The following is a 10,811-nucleotide window of genomic DNA, read 5'->3' as shown; positions in this document are numbered from 1 at the left end:
ATGCTCAGCTACATGATCAATTTGGAGGTGAGTCTGGGAGCATCAGCCATCAGGGATGAGCTAGCTATTGAGGGCAAGTGGTACTGATTCAGAACCGAATCAGGGAAAGGCTTGTTCCATAGGGAGGGGTCACCTTTCTCTGCCTTTCCCTGTCAGGTGGAAGAATTCAGCTATCCCAGGAAGAGCTGCAAGATCACATTTTCCTTTCGGAGCAACCCCTACTTTGAAAATGAAGCCATCATTAAGATTTATGACATTACCATCACTGGTAAGATGTGGTTTTCTGGATGGGCCAGGCACGGAGGTGTTCAGGATCTTTTCCCACATCTTCCTCTTCTTCCAGGATACTGGGAATTTTACTCCACTCCGATCCAATGGTTCCACACTTTTGAACACCAGGCCTACAACCGCACTCACCACTGCACCAATTTTAAGCTTGTTAACTTGTTTTCTGACCACAACTTTGCAGAATCTAATAGGATTGCTGAGGTGAGGCCATCATGGGGAGCATAAGAAATGGCCTTGGAGGGCCTCCCAGCTACTTGGGTAGTGGGAATAGGGTCCATACCCTGGTCCCACCATGCTTTTTCCACTACCAGATCATCTGTGAGGATCTCTGGCTGAATCCCCTGCAATACTACCCAAGGATGGAAGAGGCAAGAAGAGGGAACAGAGAGGCAGACAGGTGAGAATGGGATGCGGTGGGGGTTAAATCTGTGTGCCAGCTGCCTGGAACTCTCGGTTCTCTAGTGAAGGAAGTAAGGGTAAGAGAGAAGCGGTGAGTAACCCCAGGTATTCAGGGAGTTACTCCAAGATAGGAACCCTGGAGTAGTGTAATGCAAACAAAGTTGTCACTGGAGAAGCTTAATCCAGCTAGAGAGCATGTCCAGCCAAATACACTTAGATGCAGAGATAATCTTCTCCACTCCTAAGCATAGTAACATGGGCATCAGCCCCAGCCCCAGCTCCAACATTTTGGTTTTGCTCACCCTAAGATTCTTCAGTAGCCTTCCCTTAAGACTCCCTCCAGTGTCCCATCAGGTATATTTTTTAATCTTCAGAGTGTTCCTTGATTTTCATATCCATTTCTTTGTTGTGAACAGCCCTACAAATACAGGTAATATTGCATGGATAATGAGGACCGTTTTGAACTTAAGAGTTAGAATTTAAAGACATCACAAGTGGAAAACGGTGTAGGTAGTGCAGCATCTAGAGAGTTAAGACCCGCTCTTAAATATCATTTAATAAATTCCATTTTTGATATTTCTTCGTGTGTGTGCATGTGCGTTTTCCAGGGAACTCTGTCCTCTTGACCTGTAGACAATCGAGCAGCAAACTTAACACAAATAGGACAAGACCACTTCCGCTATCAGAGATGAATTGACAACTTGCTTCTCTTGCAAAACTGAGAAAGGAAGGAAGGAATAAATGGTGACAACACAAAGAATGAGTTTGTATGAAATTGGAATGACAATAGAAAAATAAACACCGCCAAGTGTGTCACTCTGCATGTGTGTTTGTATGCTAGGTGAGAAGTGCCCTCAGTGACAGCACAGCTCATCACTTTAGGCCAGGGGTTCTTAATCAATCAGGGGTTCTTAATCCGAGCGTCTGTGAGCTTGAATTGAAAACTGTCAACTTATCTTTATTTTCTCTGACCTGTACGTGAAATCCAGCATATCCTTCACTTTTGAATACAAGCAGTAGTTTATAGTAGTGTTCATCTCGTGTCACATTGACAGTTGTTGTACAAGTTGAAAAATCACTAACAATCTTCCTTACTTGGAAATTAGCATAGCTTGTTGAGCATCTTAAAACTCTCTGTGGCTACATCCTGAGGAGGCCTCCATGGTTTTCACCTGACTCGCTAAGGGATCCATGGAACACAAAATGTTAAGAATTCCTGTTTCAGTCTTTTTAAAATTGCTGCATAAAAACATCTTATCTGAGGAAAGCAGGGCCTCTAATGGTGGAGTGAGGGGGTATAGCAGCCATGGAATTATAGTTTGGGGCACAGTGGTTCCTACCATTTCATGGATTAGGAATGATGAGAGAAAAGAGAGGCCAGTTAATTTGGGGTTATCATTTTTACAAGGGGGGAGAGAAGACAAAGGCTATAGTGAACAAGCAGCTCATGGGCTGGTAAAACCTTTATGTGCTTAATTGTTGATAAGCTTCACCTAATATCCTTTCATCTTGAATATTCCTATGAGAATGAACAAAACACAAGACGGAGGAAATCTTGAAACTCTTTACTGCTAAACAAAATGTTTTCCAAATCTGTATAAATAACACAGTTCGAAATAGGACAACTTGTCAAGATCAGTGTCTCTAAACAACAGTTTGGGTAATTCAATGTATTTAAAGACTGCCGAGTCAGTGACTGAAATTTGGATTAACTCTGTGGGCACAGGTAGATTTTGTTAATTAGTTATTTCTGAAATATTGTTGCATAACAAACTACCTCAAGATATCAGCAGCTTACAACAAAAATATATTATGTGCCAATGATGCATTTTTATTTATGTGCCTGCATCAATAGGTGATAATAGTGTGTCAGCATGTAGGTGTTAAGTATAGTTAAGTTCATTCTCAAAATTGAGTCTGATCTCAAATACCTGGATAAAATGCATGTTGCTGAGTGCCACCCACAGAGATACTGAGGCCCAGCACTTTATTGTTATAATGAGGTAAGTATAATGCAGGTGATTTATGCAGAACATGCTTTCAGAAACAATGGGATAATTGCTGGAATAAGCTCTGGGACCAGGCTACTGGTGGTTCAGTTCTAGGCTTAGGCAAGTAAACTTGCCTCTCTCTTTATTTTTTTTTAATGTTACATTCAAAAAGTGTAAGAGGTCCCCAAAATTCCCGCAACCCCCTCACCCCACACCTCCCACATTAACAACCTTTTTCAGCATTGTGACACATTCATTGCATTTGGTGACTACGTTTTGGAGCACTGCTGCACCACATGGATAATGGTTTATATTGTACTTTACACTCTCCCCCAGTCCACCCAGTAGGCCATAGCAGGACGTACACTGTCCAGTGTCTGTCCCTGCACTACCACCCAGGACAATCCAAGTCCTGAAAATGCCCCCACACCATATCTCTTCTTCCCTCTCCCTACCCTCAGCAGCTTCCGTGGCCTCTTTCTCCACATTAATGCCACAATTTCTTCCTTTACTAATCTCAGTATTTCCATAGTAGAATATCAGAAGGCCACTCTAATCCACACTCTATTCCTCCATCCTGTGGATCCTGGGATGGTTATGTCCACGCCACCTCTATATCAAGATGAGGGTTAGATTCCACATGGATGCAGACTTGCAACTCCTACACTCTGGATTATTGGACTAAATTTGCCTCTCTTAAACTGAGTCCTCTCATCTCTGAAAAATGAACCATAATAATACCTGCCTTGTGAGGTGGCTATGAGGATTAAATGAGATCATGCATTTAAAATATGTGTCTACAATGTAAACTTTAATCCGTGCTTAGTGGCAATGCTCCAAAACGTTTTCATCAATTGCAATGAATGTACCACACTAAAGAAGGATATTGTTTATGTGGGAAAACGTGGTAGGTGTGGGGAGTGAATCATGTGAGTCCCCTATTTTTCTTTAATGTCCCATTTATGTAACCTAAGTATCTTAAAAATAAAACAGGTGTAATATTATGGCCTTTTGTGACATTGGAATTGTCCTTAATGATGTTGTAGTTACAGATACAGGCCATTGTATATTTTGCCATAACTTATAAAAATGTGTGGCAGAGATTTTAAACTATGATGTAAACTATAAACCACACTTAATAGTGTCCTCCAGTATGTGTTCATCAATTGTAAGAAAAGTACCACGCGAATGAAGGATGTTGTTAATGTGGGAAAGTGTGGGAGGGGTAGCGACTGGGAAATATGGGAATTGTCTGCATTCATTCATTTATGTAACATATATGTAATCTAAGTATCTTTTAAAAGGTATGTCTCAAAAAATGCAGGAAATGTAGATTCCTGAGAGGAGGTGGTAAAGGTGCCATTGATCTTGGTAACTAATGGAAAGGGGATCTATAGGAAAGAAACAGATTGGCTCATAATTGCCTGGGCTCAGCTGAATTCCTTGTTTTACTCAGGCCTCTCCATTGGGGATAGAAGGTGGAATGGCAAGTATGCAGATGCAAGGTTGTCCCCAGGGTATTCCTAGTGATGACACCAGGTATTTTACCTCTGTTAATAGCTCTCTTGTCTACAGGCAGGCTTAAGTGTTGTGCCAAGCCCAGCAGTAGGTGGTTCATAGGAAAATGTGGGGTCTCTATGCCCTCTGTGAATACACTTCTTGGCCATGAAACCCTCTATTAGAAGTCTCCTACTTATTGTACGGTGCACCACACAGTTGCTATCACAACCAGTGCTTGTGCATCTGGTGGTCCTGTCCTTTCCTATGTCGTCATTTAATAATGCATTAAATTCAAAGAATGGGACGGTCTCCTGCAGAAAGGCCCACACCTGGGAAAACTCCCTCAGCAAGGGCAGACACTTCAGCTCTTCCTCCCTGAGAGTGTAATATCCTCCCAGAAGCAACTCTAGTCCATGGGAACAACAAAGGGGAGACCCTGCCCATAACTGTAAATGGATATTCATTGTTTCACCCAGGAACTCCTCCCCATGATCAGGTAAGAGTCCACATGAGCATCTCTGTCATCGCCATAACTATATTGACATTGCTGGCTCTATATCGACTCTGTCCCCCCTGCTAATTTTATGGCAGACTTAATGTTGTGTATCACAGCAGCACTGTCAAGGCACAGGATTTGATATCAGAATTCATGGATCTTCCCTGCCCCTCAAGCATTAGATATCACCTCCTCTATGGATTTGACATTCTAGAAGATGCCGTGGCCCCCTTTTTAAGGGGGGAAGCTTAAACTCTAGAAAAGAAGCCTAGATCAGCTTTGGCTGCTGTTCCTATCACTCACCCCACAGATGGGACTGACAGAGGCCTTTCCAGTTCCAGAACTTTAGATTTCAAGGGGCCCTTACAGTTCTTATCATGCTACTGATATGGGCTATGTTTGGGGGCTGTGTGTTTCTTCATGAATATCTGCGCTGTTTGTGTAAACTTGCTAAAACTTAAAATTCCAGCAGAAGCCATGTGTGCATGCAAACAGTAAAAACTGCAGCCCCACCTATGGCCAATGGTTCTGGTGCTGTACAAAGGAGAAAGAGACTAGAGTTTATATGCTTGGTATCTGCCCATCCATTTCAAGTATTACAAAAAAAAAAAGGAAAAGAAATAAAAAGAAAGACCAAAACACCCATGACTTATACTGCCAAGAAATTCCAATTCACATCCCTTGAAGCATAGAGGGGGTTGAGGGATTATTCAAGCAGAACCCACTTGTCTGTTCAGGGACAAGAAGTCTGGGGTTTATACAGGCAACGAGTGCACATCCTAGATAGGGAAGGATGCCTGGAAAAGGATATGAGCTAAACAGGGTCCATATAACCGGAAAGTTGTGGCCATATACATGCAGAAGGATTCCAGCGTTTTTATACTTGGAAAGCCCACGTAGATCTATACTTTAGGGAAAAAGAAAAGGATCACTCACACATGTCAAATATGCAGCTTCTCTAAAAACAGTCTTCTGTTAAATGTGTTAATATGCAAACATCATACAACCCAGCAATTGCAGCCTGGAGCTTACCCTGGAGATGTGAAAACCTGTGTTTCCATCAATCTGCACAGGCATACCATAGCAACTTCTTCTTTAAAAGCCAAACACTGGAAAGAACTCCAAGATTCTTGAATGGTGACTGTTTAAAAGTGCCACGGCACCTAATGTCATGGAAGAGTAATCAGCAAGGAAAGGGATTAACATATTGACCCCTTAGTCCCACAGCCGGCAACCTCACTTTGGAAATTCAGTTAAGCAGGTGAGCAGAGCTTAAAGTGGCCATTTGTGCTGCGTCTCCAGGGGCTGAGGATGACTCTGCATAGAACAGTGCCAAGGGACCAGATGAAATGCCCCATGTTACAGATGATGCGTGACTCCATGTTTATTAAATCCTGTGTCGGGCAAAATGATGGAATTTAGATGTTTTCATGTCCCACTGTTAAGGGTAGGACGGGAAGCAGGTGATACGGCTCTTTGCTGCGGTATGTGCCACGTACCACAGCACTACTGTAACCTACTAATAGTAGGCGAATCTGTGTGTGGGTGTGTAAGGAGGATGGGGCAGGAATTCCCGGAATTTCCAGTGGAAATTTTCTGAAAACGTTTCTAAAAACAGCTTTTATGTCTAAGTCGGGGGTGGGGGTGGGGGGGCTTGAGGTGGTGAAAATGTCCTGTGGTTGTGGTATTGTGCTAGAGTTTTTCTTTTAACCAGATATTACCTGTGGGAGACAGTAACGGGTCCGACGGCTTTGGATTCGCTCACTGGCGCACGTGAATCCACAAGGAGGTGACCATAGAGTTAATTAAACGAAAACAATACATCTGAACTGCTGGCGTTCGCTGAGGCTGCAGTGTACTTCCCATCGCTGCTTGGAAATCCTGGCAGCAGACGGGAACCCAGTCAGCGTTCCCCTTAACAAAGACAGTCCTCCCTCAAGCTCCAGGACAGCAACTCGTGGCTCTGCAGGAGAACCAGGCAACAAGAGAGCAATTCCCCAGAAGAGGAGGCAAGCGCTCCAGGAGCAGCCTGCAACAAGGAAGGCACTGAGACCTAGGAGTGGGCCTCGCCCTTCCCGCGCCGTCTAACCTCGCCCTTACTTCCTGGCCTCAGCGGTCAGACCTCCTACTGCGAGGCAGGCTGGGCGCAAGGCCATCCGCCCTCAGCCTCCGTGGCCTCCCTACGAGCCTGCGACGTCCCGCAGCTGCTGTATAACAAGTTTGGGGTGTAACGGGCGACTCGGTCCAGAGTCAGTGTACAAGCACCCGGTAACGGTGCTCCTGCTGCAGAAGGACTGCCTGCTCTCTCAGGCAGCTGGAGGCCAAGGGCGAGCGGAGCTTTGAGCCGGACAGGCGGCTGGAAGGCTGCAGGCGGGGCCGCTTGCACCACGGGACCCACTACCGCGAGGTCCGCTAGGTCCGCTCTGGCCGCCACCGGGTACGCTTCTTCTTCCTCACCGCGTGTGCGCCCGGTGCGCGGAGAGCGTCCTGGACCACCTGCGACGGGGCGAGCACGCCCCCGACGTGGCCGTCATGAGCGCCTGCCTCTGGGACCTGTCCAGGTACGGCCGGGGGTCCTGGCGGAGCTACAGGGAGACCCTGCGGAGGGTGTTGGGTGGTCTGAGCCGCGTGCTGCCCGCGCCCTGCCTGCTGGTGTGGACACCGCCGAGCCGCTGGCTCAGACTTGTCCGCGGGCTTTCTGCCGCGGGAGCGCTAGCCCGGGGCCGCCCGCCTGCGTCGTGGGAAGGCGTTGTGGAGGCCAACTTCTCCAGCGCCCTTGAGGCCCGCAGACGAGGATTCGAAGTGCTGACTTCCGCTTCCACTTCCCGCAGACCGCGCAGCACCGGCAGCAAGCCGGCGTGCGCTGGGACCAGAGAGCTCACGCCATCTCTCTCAGCTGCTGCTGGGCACCTGGCTGACGCCTGGGGCGTGGACCTCCCGTGCCGCGCGCGTGCGGGCAGGTGGATCCTGGACGGCGCGGCGAGGGGCCGTCGAGAAGGCGCAGCCGGCAGGGAGCCCCTAGACAGCCGACATGGACGCAGTGAACGCGCTGCACCTCCCTTGCCGTCCAATCCCAGGTCTCTGGGCTCCCTGCGGCGCCCGGGCCGCCCAGGCCCCAGGCTAGACCAGGAACCCTCCACCCAGGCAAGGCACCTCTCTAACCTCCCACCTAATCCGCAGGGTCGGCCTGCATCTGGGGTCCTCATCACGCCGCACAGATGAAGCACGCGAATCCAGCTGCATGGCTGGAAGACACACCCCAGCAGGCCAGGTTCCCACAACTTCTGGTCCTCACAGCGACCGCCGAGTTCACGGGGGATCCCCAGGTGATCGCCCGCGTCCCTCGCCCTCCTCATGGAGAGGACGCGGCAGGCTTTCAGAGAGAAGTCCTGGGCGGGGCCAGAGGCAAAGCCTCGGAAGCCACACTTAGTCCAGTACCCTCCCGAAGTTGACAGGGCGTGCCTGCTGCCTGCCCTTCCCCTCCCCAGACGTTTTCTGAGTATCTGATGTTGTGGCCATTACCAGCCCTGCCACGACGGGGACCTTTTGCCCCTTGTTCTCACAAGTGGGCAGCCTGGCCAATCCTGTTTGCCGGTTGCCGTCCTCTTCCTTGAGAGAGGGTGGGACCTGCCTGGATCCCCACTGCCTTTCTCTTAGGATGCAAAAAATGAAAACAAAAAGCTCTTGCTGAAACACTGTGGCTGGCTTTGGGACGCCTTTCTGGGGCTGCACCCTGGGGCTTTGTCTCTATTTCATGGAAACTGCTTTGCTTTTCCATGGGCTTGAATATCCATTAGGCTTAGGACTAGGTGGGGCTCAGAGCAGTGCTGGGGTACCCACTAAATACGATGTCCAGAATGATTGCTGGGCTGGGGGTGTGGGCAGGAGCTACATAGAACGTGTCGTTCTCTGTGCAAACTAGCAGGAGCTGAACCTCTTGGCCTCGTGGTTTCCTGGGGCTCTCAGAGCATCGCTGACACATCTAGGTATGCAGAAGACATAAGTTTCAGTCTTCAGGTTACAGAGAAGAGAGGAGAGGCTGAGAGGTGAGTAAGTCTTGTTGACGGTCAAATAGCTGACCAGCAGCTCCATCAGGGTGTGTACCGTGGACTAGAAGTCCCTGCCTCCAGGTTACACTCGCCAATTCTAACAACACAGGGGTGTGCCCTGAGGAACACAATACCATGAGCTGAGGGTGGAGTCTGGCAAAAACCTAGGCAAGCCAGGTTTTTGATGGGTGACGCCTCTTGCAGATTACTCTAGCTTTTCAGTAATATCTGAACTGTGGAGATGGGAGTACTCCAATTCTGATGCTTTGGGATGGGTGTTCTAGAAAGACAAATGCATTTTATTGGTATACCCATTAATATTCTGCATGTACCTACACAGTTGCATGCCCACTGTGCTAAACAGCCATGCAGATAAGCTGTCAGTATCCTTTTGTTTGCCTCTATGATTTGGCCTTTTATAAGTGTGCAGGCCAGGATGCTAGGAGCATCCATGATACAGGAGCCTGCGATAGAGCATAGCCTCTAAAACTCACATCTAGATACAAGGCAAAAGCAGCCTGTGTCTGTACCACAGGGAGTGCCCAGGTCCACCCAAAGAGGAAATTGCTTAGAATAACAACATAGACTACCTCACTCGGAATCAAGAAATAAAGGTCCAGGGATTATAAAGTTTAGGAAGATTGCATTCATATGCAGGAGAATAGGTTCATAAGGGAGGATCTTACAATGATGAAAGGAACGACGCAAAAATTTGTTTTTAATATTTAAAAATTATATAATTTCTTTATTCGACCTTGTTTTGGGGGAGGTTTTGGATTGCAGAAGGTTGCATCTGTGGCAGGGGAGGGTCACTGCTGGGGGCAGTGGTGGGGGCATGCCCCTATGGAACATGAATGTGTTCAGGTGCTCATGGGTTGTTGTCTTGGTGGATGAGATCCTTTCAATAACTGAAGGAATTCTGGATGCCCACTCTGGGTAGTCTTGCTTCTTTCTCTAATAGAGTGGCAAGAATCTAAAGATATTTTACAACTGATGGTGAAAAAACCTTAATGGAAGCATTTATAAAACTTTTACAAAATATAAAGCCTATTGTTATACATATTATTCATTAGCCAAAAAATTCTTATGTCATTCCTATGGACTTAGCCATTACTTCCATGATTTTTTATCAGAAATGTGAAGCTTAATAACCTGACTTGCCCTATCAAAAACAGCAACAGTGACATTTTATTGCAATTTTCTGAGCTGTGGACTGAGAATCTAGTTTTTCTGAATAAGAAGACCAAAAATTCACCATGTCACTATCCACTAATTGACCTTTTTTTTGTGACATGCTTCATAATGTTTCTTAATCAATTCAACCACAAATTACTAGGCAAGTTAGAACTAACCTAAAAAAGTACCCAACACAAAATCATAACATGACATTTTTTAGTATAAGTAACATGAACCTGCCTGGTATGCTTCCTATGCTGTTTAAAGTTAAACAAGAACTTTTACCAGAAAAACTACACTCAACTATTGTATTTTGATACTCACCAATACAAATTCAGGAAATGAGATTTTTCTCTTGTTTTACATGCTAGGACTTACATAATGCCCTCAGTTTAACCTCTTGCCTTATAAGCCTTAAGGAATTTACTATATGATTTTACGGAACAAGTTTGCTAACTTACACATTAGGGAATTGTGAATTACATTTTTAGAAAAATGAAACATAATAGAGAACAAAATATAAGTATATCACAGATTTTAAGTGCTGGTCATGACATTGTGATTATACACAATAAATTATTTCAAATGTGATGGAAAACCTCTGGAAAAACAATTATCTTGCAATAAACAGGAAGAAGATTTGTTCTATAAAGTCATAAGTGGCTTCATTCAGTCAGTACCCTAATGACACACCCATTTCTAGTTTACAATTTTCTGTTTCAGGTCATTATATGTAAAAAGGATAAAAGCACACTCTAACCTAAATTACAAAACTAACTCAACATTTTTACATATGTTAAGTAATATAGCTATTACAAGAACTTCATTCACTATAAATGGAAAGAATCTGTTTTCTCCCTGCATATTTCACATTTGATAAACTAATTTTTCAATTGTACAAGATATGTTAGC

At 45.8% G+C, this 10,811-nt stretch overlaps 1 long non-coding RNA gene across 1 annotated transcript; it reads left to right on the top strand.

Moving 5' to 3' along the window:
* The first annotated feature begins 448 nt into the window (after positions 1–448).
* LOC139438341 (uncharacterized) lies at positions 449–1,460 on the top strand. The gene is made up of 3 exons (XR_011648034.1): positions 449–489; positions 600–685; positions 1,296–1,460. It is a non-coding gene; the product is annotated as an uncharacterized lncRNA (long non-coding RNA).
* Positions 1,461–10,811: the final 9,351 nt, after the last annotated feature.

The sequence above is a fragment of the Dasypus novemcinctus genome, chromosome Y, assembly GCF_030445035.2.
Source record: "Dasypus novemcinctus isolate mDasNov1 chromosome Y, mDasNov1.1.hap2, whole genome shotgun sequence".
NCBI lineage: Eukaryota > Metazoa > Chordata > Mammalia > Cingulata > Dasypodidae > Dasypus > Dasypus novemcinctus.
The sequence above is the reverse complement of the archived record's forward strand: the minus strand, read 5'-3'. Positions and strand labels throughout refer to the sequence as shown.